We start from the raw sequence: 12,230 nt of genomic DNA, 5'->3' as shown, positions 1-12,230 counted from the left end.
GTAACTGGTAATTCTGAGATCAAGTCTTCTGGTACACTTCCATAATGTTTTCCTACTGCTATTATCCAGCAGAACTACTGATGAAAGTCAGATAACAACGATAAATAGTAAAAGGCAAATAAAGTCTTCATGCATTGTGCCATGGTCTTTGTTCCAGAGACAGATGGCAGCCTGCTAATGCTGGGCTTCAATCTGTATGTGACCCAGTGGATCAGTGATGCTGTACATCATCAGCTGCCTGGCCCTGACACAGAAAGGCAGGTGGGATTGCACACACACAGGAAAGACTGACATGGCCTCTGGATGGATGGGGTAGTGTGGGGCTTGGCAAATCACTTCATCCTGCTCTAAATCTGCAAGGTGGGACATTCTGACTGACAAAGACATCTTCCTTGTTTGTTTTTGGACAAATTATCAAATGTGCAGTTTTATATATGCCAGTTTATAAATATGACAGTTTCAGATGATGGCCTTTTCCTGCAGAAGGACAATTTCAACCTCAGTGTGTAATTCAAATCTCATCATTTCACTGGACAATTCCAGATTAGAGCTCTGAAAAGGTCTCACTTTCTTCTCCGTGCTTCTGAGGTGAAAATGAAAACCAGAAGGGAGCACTTGATGAAGATTTTGTTGATAGGATCACCTACAGGTTTTATATAGGCACTGATCACAGCTTATAAATTCAGACATAGGGAATTATTTTCATTAAATAGCATCCCACAAACCGAATTATTTTTCCATCCAGCAGCAGCTATGACAGACAAAAAGGATGTTAAGCATAAGCACTTTGAAATGTAAGCACCTCAAAAGAATGTCCAGTTCTGTATTATATGGCTCAAATTGCCATTTAAAATCATTCGTTTAGATTGTTATAGGCTCAGGCTGTCATCTAGCATAGATCAGCATGGTATAAGGCAGGATCTGGGCTTTACAGCATGTACCATGGGTACACAGCTTGCCCCTAGACGTAAGAAACTCCATGTCCTTCACTTCTTCTCTGACCTGCTATGCAATTCATGTAAATTGCTCATAGTCCACAAAGTACATCAGCTGGATGTCCCACTAACTCTGTCTCTAACCACAGGGACCAGCTCAACTCACGATCAGCCAGAAGAGTTTTGTGAAGCTCAACCTGTCATGGTGCCAAGAGGACAAAGTACCTTCACCTGTGCCTGTCATGGGCACCCAGAATGTAGGGTACACCCACAGGGACTTGCAAGGCAGCCACTGTCACACCAAGTAGTCATCCAAAGTCTGATAGCTACATCGAAGCATAAGGAGCACTTAAGGAAGAAGCTTCCTCAAGGACAATGTGTTGTTGCCTTCTGCTGGTGAGGAGTGATACCAGGAACCCAGGACTCCTTGCACCTGGCAGAGCCCATCAGCAAAATAAAACTGAAGAGGTGGATGTGGAACATGCACTCCTGAAAACACTACTCCCACCTCTGAGGCTGTATTTGGGTACCACGCACCAGCAACAACATCTACACATCATTCCAGCCTGGCTGGGCCACAACATGCTGATCCTCAGGATGAGTATTGATCTCACTTCTGCTCCTTTAGCAAGCAACACTTCAAGAGCAGACAGGCTTTAAACTTTCTTCAGTTGCGCCACTAGAGGGATGCTAAAATGGGAACTGGGAAAATAACCTCGGAGAAGGCATTTAAAGGAATAACCCTAGGTCAGAAGTATGAGACAAAGGGTTTCAGGCTCTGCCAATTCAGCAAAACAATGCTGTGGTCAGGGCCCAAAGGCTTTGACATCTTCATCTACATAATCTTCCATTCTTTTAGGCTTTCAGTTGTTTTTTTCTCTTGGCAAGGGTGCATTTGTAAAAGAAGCAGCATTACAACTAAGCTGGAAAAAGCAGTCTCTCCCTGTTTCACCCAAACAGGCATGAAGGACATTAAACACACATGGCAGCAGCAAATAGCTGCTGGTGTTATCAGTATTTTCTAATCTGTCCCCCAGCAGGTCAGGTGGAAAGAAAAAGTTTCTCTGGGGTTTCTTCAGCTGAAGTCTGATTGATCAGCTCTAGCTGAACCAAACTGTTCCTGTAAATGCTTCTGTAAACAAACTAATTGCAAACCTCTACTAGACTGTATTTAGTTTGTGCATTTAGCAGTGACATCTGCACTAGCTTAATCAGGCTGGAACAAGCAAACCTACCTCTGACACAGCAGCTAGTGGAGAAAGCATATTAGACTTCTTTTTGTTCACAGATTTTTGTCTCTTCTCCCCAGCCCAGTGACCCTTTGTGACCAAGATTTATAGAATTAGCAGTCTAAAGGGGGTCATTGCAGGGCAAGCAAAAGTAAAATGAAAATGGAAGAGGCAACTAGAGACTAGCTTAAAGTGAGATTCATGTTGTACAAATATCACAGTAAATTCAGGAGTTCAGAGGAGGCAACACTGTGCTTTACTTCTCACTAGGCATGTCAGAGTGATTTAGAAGTGACCATTTGTCCTGCTACAAACAACAATTTAGTCTTGAAAGTGCCTTGATTTGCTACTTGCTGCCTTAAACGTGAGCAGCAACGATGCACCATCCTCTCTGCACCTCTCTATTCTCATGAGGAAACACAGCTAGGTCTGAGTATTTTAGCAAGATATTTGTAAAAACATCCCTTTGCTGGGACTGCTGAGAAACATTCACTGGGGAAAGAAAAAGGGCCAATGAACACCAAAGAACAGAAAATCTTTTTGCATTGATTTATCTTCCAGTTCACGTTCTTAGGCACTGAATTACCCATCTTCCACATAAAATGATGTATTTATTACTATCTATTTTCTAGACATCCCACAATATATAGCAAGAATTGTTTTTTACAAAGAATTCTCAGCACAAGGATATGTCTAAGGGGCTGGGTACCAGCAAACCCACACTTCTTTGCCTTTCCTCTTCAACTTTGAGTGCTAAATGTTAAGTAGGTCTCTCAAGTCTTGTTTCATAAACATGTCCAAGGACTCCAAATGTTAAATATAATTATGTGAGCCATAAGAATGATTTAAGACTGACCACATGCACACCACACTAGTGCAGAAGTAGCTGGTGGACTGGAGATTAAACCAGTGCTTCTGCATTACTGCTGCTTCTTTTTCTGTTCTCCTGAGGACTCTAAAAATGCATGTATTTATTCTGAGAAGAATCCAAACAAGTTTCATGCACTTGTTCTATAAAACTACAATAGCTGAGTCAGTCTCTAAAAGCATGTCTTTTCTTAGTGTTTATCCTTCATATGTACTTAATAATTTACCATAAATAGGGATGGATGACTTTTTGTTTACTTGAAGATATGAACATTTATATTTTCCAGAACTGTCTGAAAGAGAAATTTCCCAGGCATAATCTCCTGGAGCATATTAATGGGCACTAGTGGCTTCAACCTTGAAGCAACTCTGCTTTAACTGTAAAACTAAATGCAAAATCAATTAGTTGGTTTTTGGTTGGTTTGTTTGTTTCTGTTTTTTTATTACAGAAAAGCAGCAATCCACCACTGGCCTGATTTATCCTACTGCTGGAATTGCTTCCACCAAAAGAAAAGCCAAAATTAAGCAAAACGTAAGTGCAATTTTCAGTAAGTTTTTGCCTAAGGTTGCACTAGTAGAAAGGTCACCAGAGCTGGGTCCTCTGTAGGTAGGACACTCACATAATGGCAAAGCAGATCAGGACAAGCCTAACTCTAGGAGCATTAATGAATCAGTCACCTAGTCACCTAAGTGAATTAAGATGCTTAAGCTCCCTTCTTTACTCTCTGGCAGGTTGAGGCATCCTGCAATTAAAGTTTAGTTAGGAGAAGGATTATCAGGCATGTATAAGCTTTGAAACAGACCTGTCATGTATGAAGAGTAGTTGCTGATATTGATGCCCTATGGAGAGGCTCCCTGATTACAGCAGACCAACATTCCAATTTATTAATTACACTCAAGAACAGTTTATCCTCCCATGCAGATGCGATTTAATCACATCAGTCCCCTCTGAGATTCCCAGTGGAGCTTTTAATGCTTTTGGACACATTAGATCATGGAGTCACCGTGACAATTTTGCTTGAGGGGATTTGTCAAAGCCATCAGAGTGCAGACTGGATGCCTGCACTGAAGGATGTGGGATCACCTGCCTGAGCCTGCACTGGGACCTCAGTGATAGATAGAAGTGCCCTACTATATAGTGAGCTAATTTAGCAGAGACAAACCTCAAACCAACTGCTTTACACAAAGCTTAATACAAATCCTCAAGATTCAAAACATTTTTAGTCATTCCCTTCTCATTCATTTTCAGCACTGTGTCATGTGTTAAATTTGGGAAAACCAAAGAAAACAGGCACTACCCTCAGGAAGGCTGTACCCTTAGGATTTCCAAACCAATCAAAACCAGGAAAAATTACAAAAGAGACACAAACCCAGTCACAAAGCTGAACTGTGGGTCCAAGGTTACTCAGAAGAAAGGATGTTCAAGGGTCTGCAGACAATTTGGTCCTTCAGAAGTCCCCTTCAGGGACTTGGAAACACTCAAGTTACCACTTTGAAAACCTGACAATACTTTGTCAGCCAAAGCATACTTTGAAAGAGTAATACTGCCTAAAACTCAAGGAGGAGAAATTTTCCATGCTCAATGGGAGGCTACTGGAAATAGTATCAAAGAGGAGCTGATCACTCAAAAGCTGGCCTCCAAAACGTTTCTAAACTGTGCTCAGAAAAGCTTCACAATAGCAACCTTGGGAGGAGGGGCTTCTACAAATTACTAGAATAAGGCTGGGAGCAGAATCACATTTTTTCTATTCAGTTTGTTCCGTGGCACATGTTGGTCTAGCCCAGTAAGCAGGAAGATGAATGTGTTCTCCTGGGAGAGAAGGGCAGAGCTACTGCGCATCAAATCTTGTCCACAGAACCACTGACAGGCCTGTATGGAGACAGGGCCTGCAAGTACATCCAGGCCTGTTTTAACCCTAAAAACAGAGAAGGGAAGCTATTCCCATTCCTATTTGGTGTCCAACCCTACCAGGGAGATTAAACACTTGGTCTCCAGTTATTTCTCCAGCTGCCCATCTCAGGGTGGTGAGAGCAACTCTCTGAACACCTGGAGCTCAGGGCGTGGCTCTTCCCAGGCACTTGAAAATAGGGCAGGATATTCTGAACTGACTGCACAGGAGAATAACACACAGACACTTGTGCAACTCTAACCCACAAACTGCTGTCTCTAGCAGCAAACATATGGCAAAATCAGGAACAGAGCTGGGAATAAAACCACATTTTCAGCTCATTTGCTTTTTCCAGGAGTCACAAATCACCCAGCTCCAGTTATCTTGTCCAGCACTTAAGCAACAGTTGGCTTTTCACAGTTTATTTAATATTTATTATACAAGCATCTTTCCTCCATCTACCTTAAGAGAGCTTCAGAAAAAATCCCAATTTCTTTCTTGATTGGCATAGGAACTGTCTGCCTTTGGAACTCAGATGTGTTTCACAGGAAAGGGAAGGTGAGCACTTGAGGAAGGTGCCTAATGTGTGACAGTGGTGACAGGTCTTTTCTTTTGCCTTTCCCAGTAACAGAAGCCCAGAGCAGACACATTTGTGTCTCACCTGGGTGACTGCATCCTCAGTGGAGCCAAATATCCAAACCCTTGCAAACAGGCCTTGGCTGAGACAATGGCTTCCCATCCACAGCAATGCTGACTGTGCTGGGACACATGGGACACATTGCCAGTTCCCTACTGCCCACTGAACTGCAAAAGGAACTCAGTACCTATAGCTTTACAGCTCCTTGGGAGAAACCATCCCAAAAAGTTTTATTTTGAGACATCCTGTTGCTACATTTGTATTCCATTACAGCCCACTTGAAATATTGCAAGTTTGTTCTTACACTAATGATAATAGGACTTTGCATTTGTGCTACCAACAAACATCCTACCATCCCTCTGGGAGGCTGTGAGAGTGGGCACAGAGTTAAGTAGCAGAATCCATACTGGAGTAAGGATGAGGATACTGGATCTCCTGGTTCCTCTGCCTTATGCATTCCTGAATCTGCTTTCCAAAAGAATTTAAAATCTTCCTTGGGAAATGTGATCAGTACATTTTCTCTGGAAAGGGGGTTCATGGAACCACCCTGGTTGCCAACCCCTCTCCCAAGTACCCTTCAAATCTGCCAGGTGACTTTAGACAAATCTGAGAGGATTTACAGCCTCGGGGATGGTCCTTACATTCCTGCACTTTTTGGAAACCAACAGTTGAGCAGAGACCTTCAGGCTGTGATGTCCAGAGGGGGACAACTGTTTACACTCTGCCCAGCAGCACAAACACGTTTACATGTGTATATACGCGTAATATTCAGACATAAATACACGTATAGTGACAGACTGATCAGCATATGCACAGCTCTGGGTCAGCTATTTCCTGCTTTTATCTTCCCCTTTAAATAAAACAAAACTATGCATCTTTCTATTTCAAATACAAGACTTTTCTTTTTCTAAAACTAGAATAAAATATACTTTGCTCTTTCACTACTTTGCTGAGTTATTTATATTTTTATTTTATCTTATTTGATGAAAAGCTGCTTCCTATCAAACTTTCCAGACCCTTTTCCCTGTAATAGATTGCTTTGCCACCTCCACCACTGGGTGCAGTGTGGCAGCTAAGTGCCACTGGATAGAGTATGTGAAGTTGTTATAATAAATAGCTTCAAATCTGGTCTGGATCAGAGAAATAATAACCCTGAAGCAAAGAAAATTCAATTACTCCTTTCTAGTTCCAGGAAGATCAAATCATAAAGCATTTGAAGACAACATCTCTTCTGTTTGGATCCCTTGCATTAAGAAAAAACACAGCTGGAGAGGACAATGAGGCAGAGACAGAACTGCTACCCTGGAATAAGACCTGGGAATCATGATGCTACTCCACAGAAAACTACTGATGCTCAAATACCAGCAATGGACACCACAACATGAACCCCATGAATGGACACCCATTACATGAACAGAGCTACGAGCAAATAGAGATGAGGGGATTCTGATTGCCTCTACATTCCCTTGTCTGCTCTGTCACCTTTTTGAGGAACAAAACAAACTAAATTTCCACAGAAACATCAATCCCTTTCTCTCTTCAAAGCCACAAAAAATGCTGTTAAAAAGGCAAGGTTTTTTTTGTACGTCGTAATGCATGTTTGTCCAAAAAGAGCATTGAGCCTGTCAAACTACTTTTGGAAGGGCACTGTATCTGTTGCGTGTTTGAACTTCTTTCCCATGGAAAGCAGAGTTTCAGGAAAGAGGAAGGGTGCACACCAGATTCTCTCATGCTACTTTGGAGTAGGAGTGCAAGCCATGCACAAACTAAAACCTGGAAAGAACCTTCACAGCAACTTCCCCAGCCTCTGTCATACATGGTAATTGTTAGTGGAAATACTACAGCAAGTTGTTTCTTCTGTTTTAAAAATCTCATTCTAACTCATGTTTTGTATCTCATGCTTCAAAGACAAGTGGATCATTCCTGTATAATGTGAAAAGCAATGATTTTTCTAAGGCTTGATTGGGCCAAAACGCAAAACCACATGATACCTCCTGAGGCACATTTCAGTCAAACAAGATTTGGAAAGGCTCACATTCAGAAAACAAGGCAGGCTTCAACCAAATGTTGAGATTATTACATGCCTAAAATACCCCATGGACTGCCTCCAAAAGCTACCCAAAATCAGCAGGAAGTGTTTCCCTGATTTTGACAATATTTTATTCAAAAAAACCCTTGTATTTGCACAAGACAAAGTAATCCACCAGCACTTGCCAACTAAAATGAATTGCATTAAACTCAGACATCTTTAGGTTACTGCAGTTTCTTTAAGGAAGAAAACCAACCATGCTGAACCTGTTAAACAATTAAAACCCACAGAATGTTCCATTTTACATGAAGACTGAAGCTGTGCTGCAATTCCTTTCTCACAGGGGTTAAAAAGGAAACGCAAGCATGCCAGTTTTGCTGATCTGGCTGAGATAATCCCAGGTGCACCAACCTTCCCTCAGGACACAGATGTGTGGAGGACAAAGGTGGGCAAGCCTGACAACCTGTTAGGAGGCACACCAGGTCTGCAGAGGAAACATTGGCTGCTATTTATTTTACACTATTGCAGCCTAAAGCTGCTTTGTGCAGCAAAGAACCGAACCCTGTGAAACACCAGTGAAACTGAACACAGCAGGGAACTGGGTGATAATCGAGGCAAAGGAGTTAGTAAAAGGGACTACAGCAGTGCAAGAGAATTTCCAAGGATTTCCATTAATTTCCTTGGACTAGCTGTCTGAAGAGTCATTGCTTTAGTTTCCCCTGAATGAAAGATATGGCAGTAAAATCATGGAATGTGCTTGGGATTAGCTTACTGAATTTAACGAGACCAGCAAAAACTCACAGCAGCACAGGTGACATCTGCGGGTTAACACAGGTTTAATTAAACACTGACTTGTCCAGTGACCACACCTATTCTTACACTTAACCACCCTATTTTCTAGCTTGGTGCTCGGTCTGGGCCTAGAGAAGAAATTTTAGAGAGTATATATAAATGTGCATCTTTAGATGTCTGGCACACCTTTAAAGGTCAGTCATCCTACAGATCTTTCTTAAAAACCTGCACGGTAAAAAGTCACTCTTTTCAGCATTTAAAGTCTGTTAAAATTATTTTCCTAATCTTTTTATGCAGTCCTTAGGTTCCACCTAGTGGCTTTCAACAGTCATGAACAGCAGACTAGACAGGCATTTTATTGCTTAAATGCTTAATTCTCACATGTGTGTGGGTCTAGCTGCAGAAAGAATCATAGAGTCTTCTTTAGATGTAGTTCTGCAGTTTTGACCCAATCAAGCCTTAGAAAAATAATTGCTTTTCATATTCCACAGGAATTATCCACTTTGAAACACTGGATATAAGACATGAGCTAAAACAAGATTTTAAAAATTGGAAGAAACAACCTGCTGCGGTATTTCCACTAAATTAACAATTTATAACTGAGGCTGGGGAAGTTCCTGTGAAGGCTGCATCGACTCCCTTCACAGCCAGCTGAGGAACAGGCACCTCTAGACCAGGACTCGGCTGACTTTTTGTAGAGGTTTACCTTCAGGTGGGATGAATTACATCCCAGAAGTGTCTCATTTCCTCATTTTCATTACAAAGAGAAGCCAAGGGGCTTACTGATAGCATAGTACCACCACCACACCTCCTGGATCCCGCCCAGGCTGTCTGACTAAGAAACACTCTGACACAGCCCTTGAAGTGCAGCCCACCTTGTAGGGAGCTCTCAGCCGGCAGCAAAAGGCATCTGGAAGCAGGGCAATCACAACAGTTACAGATTTGCACCTAAGTTTAAAAGCCCAGTAGTGGCAGGTAGCCATGTTATCAAAGAAAACTTATTTCAACACTGTTCTTCTCTCAGAATACATCTTACCCTGCTGCTCAGCTGTGTTAGGCTGATGAAGGTAGGCTTGTTTTATAGCATGAAAAGTGTAAGACAGTTCTACTCCTGCCTACTTGAAGATTATAAAACAATCTATGCTTATACTCCAGTTCCCTAAGGCATTAGCAGAACACTCACTACAGACATTTTAGCCCTCTTTGGAAGAGCTATAGTCCCTCTAAAGAGTCACTGTCTTCAAAGGAAAGGGGAAAAACAGCATCCAAAGAAATGTGAAACTTCATGAATTTATCAGCTGCCGCATTAGAGGTCAAAAGCAGATATTTCAAAGTAATTTTAGTGCCTAATATAAACAACAAGACAGAGTTCACCAGAACTGATCTAGTTTTGTCCACAGAGATCATATCCATGTCTAAAGAGAAGAGGAAATAAAACTCAAGGGAAAAAAAAATTAGGAAATTGACCTAGTTCATGATTTGTGGAGTGTAGGATGGATGAAAGGTCTTTAGCTCCTTAATGCAGCTTTTTCTGTCTATTCTCATTTCAAGGAACTCTACTTTTGGTCACACACAGCTTGAGGCTTGCACCCAGCAAATCATGTCTGCTTTTCTAGAACATGACTGGTGTACAGCAGAGCTGCTGGATTTGTAACTCCGCAGTCTCTCCGCTTCCTTTGCACAGCCCACCTTCTCACCTTCACCTAAGCTTTCATGGACCATGTGACAGATTGGTTCTTTCATGCAAAGAAAAGGAGAAAAATCCTCAAATGCCTTCAAACTTCCATAGTAAAAATCAAAAAATGAAGGCTCCACACTTCCTGTCTTGCTGTCGGGTTCATACCCCAGTCAAACGAGACGTGTGGTTTATCTGCGAGAGTTAAACCAGTTTTTGTGCAACAGTGATTTCACAAAAGCTGAGGAGAAGTACAACACGGAGCTATCTGCTTAAAGTGACTGTCTCCCCACTCCGCACAAAACCAGGTGTTGAGCAGTCTTACCTCCCAAAACCTTGACTCAGGCAGCGGCTGCTCCCTCCCTCTCAGCGTGGGGGATGCCCGGGAGAAGCGGGAGCAATTCTCCCCTGTGCCGCCGATCCCCTCTCCAAGGCACGTCCGCCCCTCAATCCGCGGTAGGTGCGCCCGCCCCCTCATCAACACGGGAAAGGCCTCCTGCTACCCTCGGGTAACGCCGAGGGGTGGGGGGGAGCTGGATTCCCTCCCCCGCCAAGGGCAGCTTTTCCCCGGAGGACCTCCAGAGGCCCAGCTCACGGCCCGGGGGTGTCGCAGGTACGGCGCCCACAGACGGCTCCAAGGGGCTGCCCCGGGCCCAGCCCTGGCGGAGGGAAAGGACCCTCCAGAACCGCGCGGGGAGGCTGCCTCGTAGAGCGACAGAAATTGTTGGCAGAGGAACGAAGACCGTGTGGCTCCATAGCTCAGTGGTTAGAGCACTGGTCTTGTAAACCAGGGGTCGCGAGTTCGATCCTCGCTGGGGCCTCGGGAGGTTTTCGAGGTTGTTTTCTCGTTCTTTATTGTTTCTCCCCTAACCGAGCTGGGGGGTTCCGGGAAGAGCGGGCGGCGGTGGTCGGCTTTTGCATCCCGGCACGGCGCCTGCAGAGGGCGGCGGTGGGAGACGAGCGAAACGTCGGAGCTCCAAACTGACGACGTGGGCTCGGCTGCCTCGGGGCTCAGGAGCGCAAGGGCGGTCCCAGCTCCGCTTCCCAAATCAATCATTTTCCTGGATCTGAACACCGGGGTTGTTACGGCGCCGGCTTGTTCTACGCGGGGTTGTCCACCGCATAGAATCTGGAGTCGCAGGATGGTTCCAGCCCGTGGCTCGGCTCTAACGCAGGGTTTTGGGTGGTTTGCATGGCTTCTAGTGCTTTGATTGTATTGGTGTTTCAGAGTTGCTGGACATTTCCAGCCCTTACTGGACCCTATGAAAAATGCAAGTGAGCCTTACCTTGAAAAAATATTCATAGTATAACTTAGGCTGGAAGGGACTTTAAAGATCATCACATTCCAAGCCCATGCCATGGCCAGGGACACCTTCCACTAGACCACGTTGCTCAGAGCCCCATCCAACCTGGCTTTGAACACTTTCATGGATGGGACATCCACAACTTCTCTGGGCAACCTTTGCCAGTGCCTCACTGCCCTCACAGTGAAGATTTTCTTCCTAATATTTAATCTAAACCTCCCCTCTGTCAGTTTGAAGCCTTTTGCCCTTGTCCTGTCACTACCTGCCCTTGTAAAAAGTCCATCTCCAGCTTTCTTGTGGGCCTCCTTCAGGGACTACAAGGCTGCTATAAGATTTCCCTGGAGCCTTCTCTTTTCCAGGCTGAACAACCCCGATTCTCTCATAGTAGAAGCGCTCCAGCCCTCTGAGCATCTTAGTTGTCCTCCTTCAAAAAATAAAATCTAATTTCATTGTCTGAAAGACAACTACTCTTGAAACACACATTTCCCTGCATTTCAGCTAAATGACAAAAAAAAAATTAAATAAAGGTGGGGTAATTGACATGTCTATTCCACATTCTTCAATAGAAGATTAAAGTCCTGAAATTTAGAGTCAGATTTATTAGACAGTCATACACATCCAAATCTTACCAGAATGTCCACCACAGGCTCTCATAACCACTTATGTCAGAAAAGGACATCACAGCAGGATTTGGAAGCTGGTGCTGTTAAAGTTTAATGTTTAATAGAACATATGTAGAGACTGCTAACACTGCCATTAATAGGGACACACTTGGGAGCACACCATAACAAGTCAGCCATAATCTCTTTCATTTGGTCACTATTCAACACTTTTGTTTCACCATTTTATAAGCTATTTGCTTTTTCTGGGACA

The 12,230-nt window shown here is 43.5% G+C and overlaps 1 non-coding gene across 1 annotated transcript; it reads left to right on the top strand.

Annotated features, from left to right (window-relative positions):
- The first annotated feature begins 10,801 nt into the window (after window positions 1-10,801).
- On the top strand, window positions 10,802-10,874 carry TRNAT-UGU. The gene has a single exon. It is a non-coding gene; the product is annotated as a tRNA-Thr (tRNA).
- Window positions 10,875-12,230: the final 1,356 nt, after the last annotated feature.

This window comes from Camarhynchus parvulus, chromosome 3, assembly GCF_901933205.1.
Source record: "Camarhynchus parvulus chromosome 3, STF_HiC, whole genome shotgun sequence".
Classification (NCBI taxonomy): Eukaryota; Metazoa; Chordata; class Aves; order Passeriformes; family Thraupidae; genus Camarhynchus; species Camarhynchus parvulus.
This window is presented reverse-complemented; position numbering and strand designations above follow the sequence as displayed.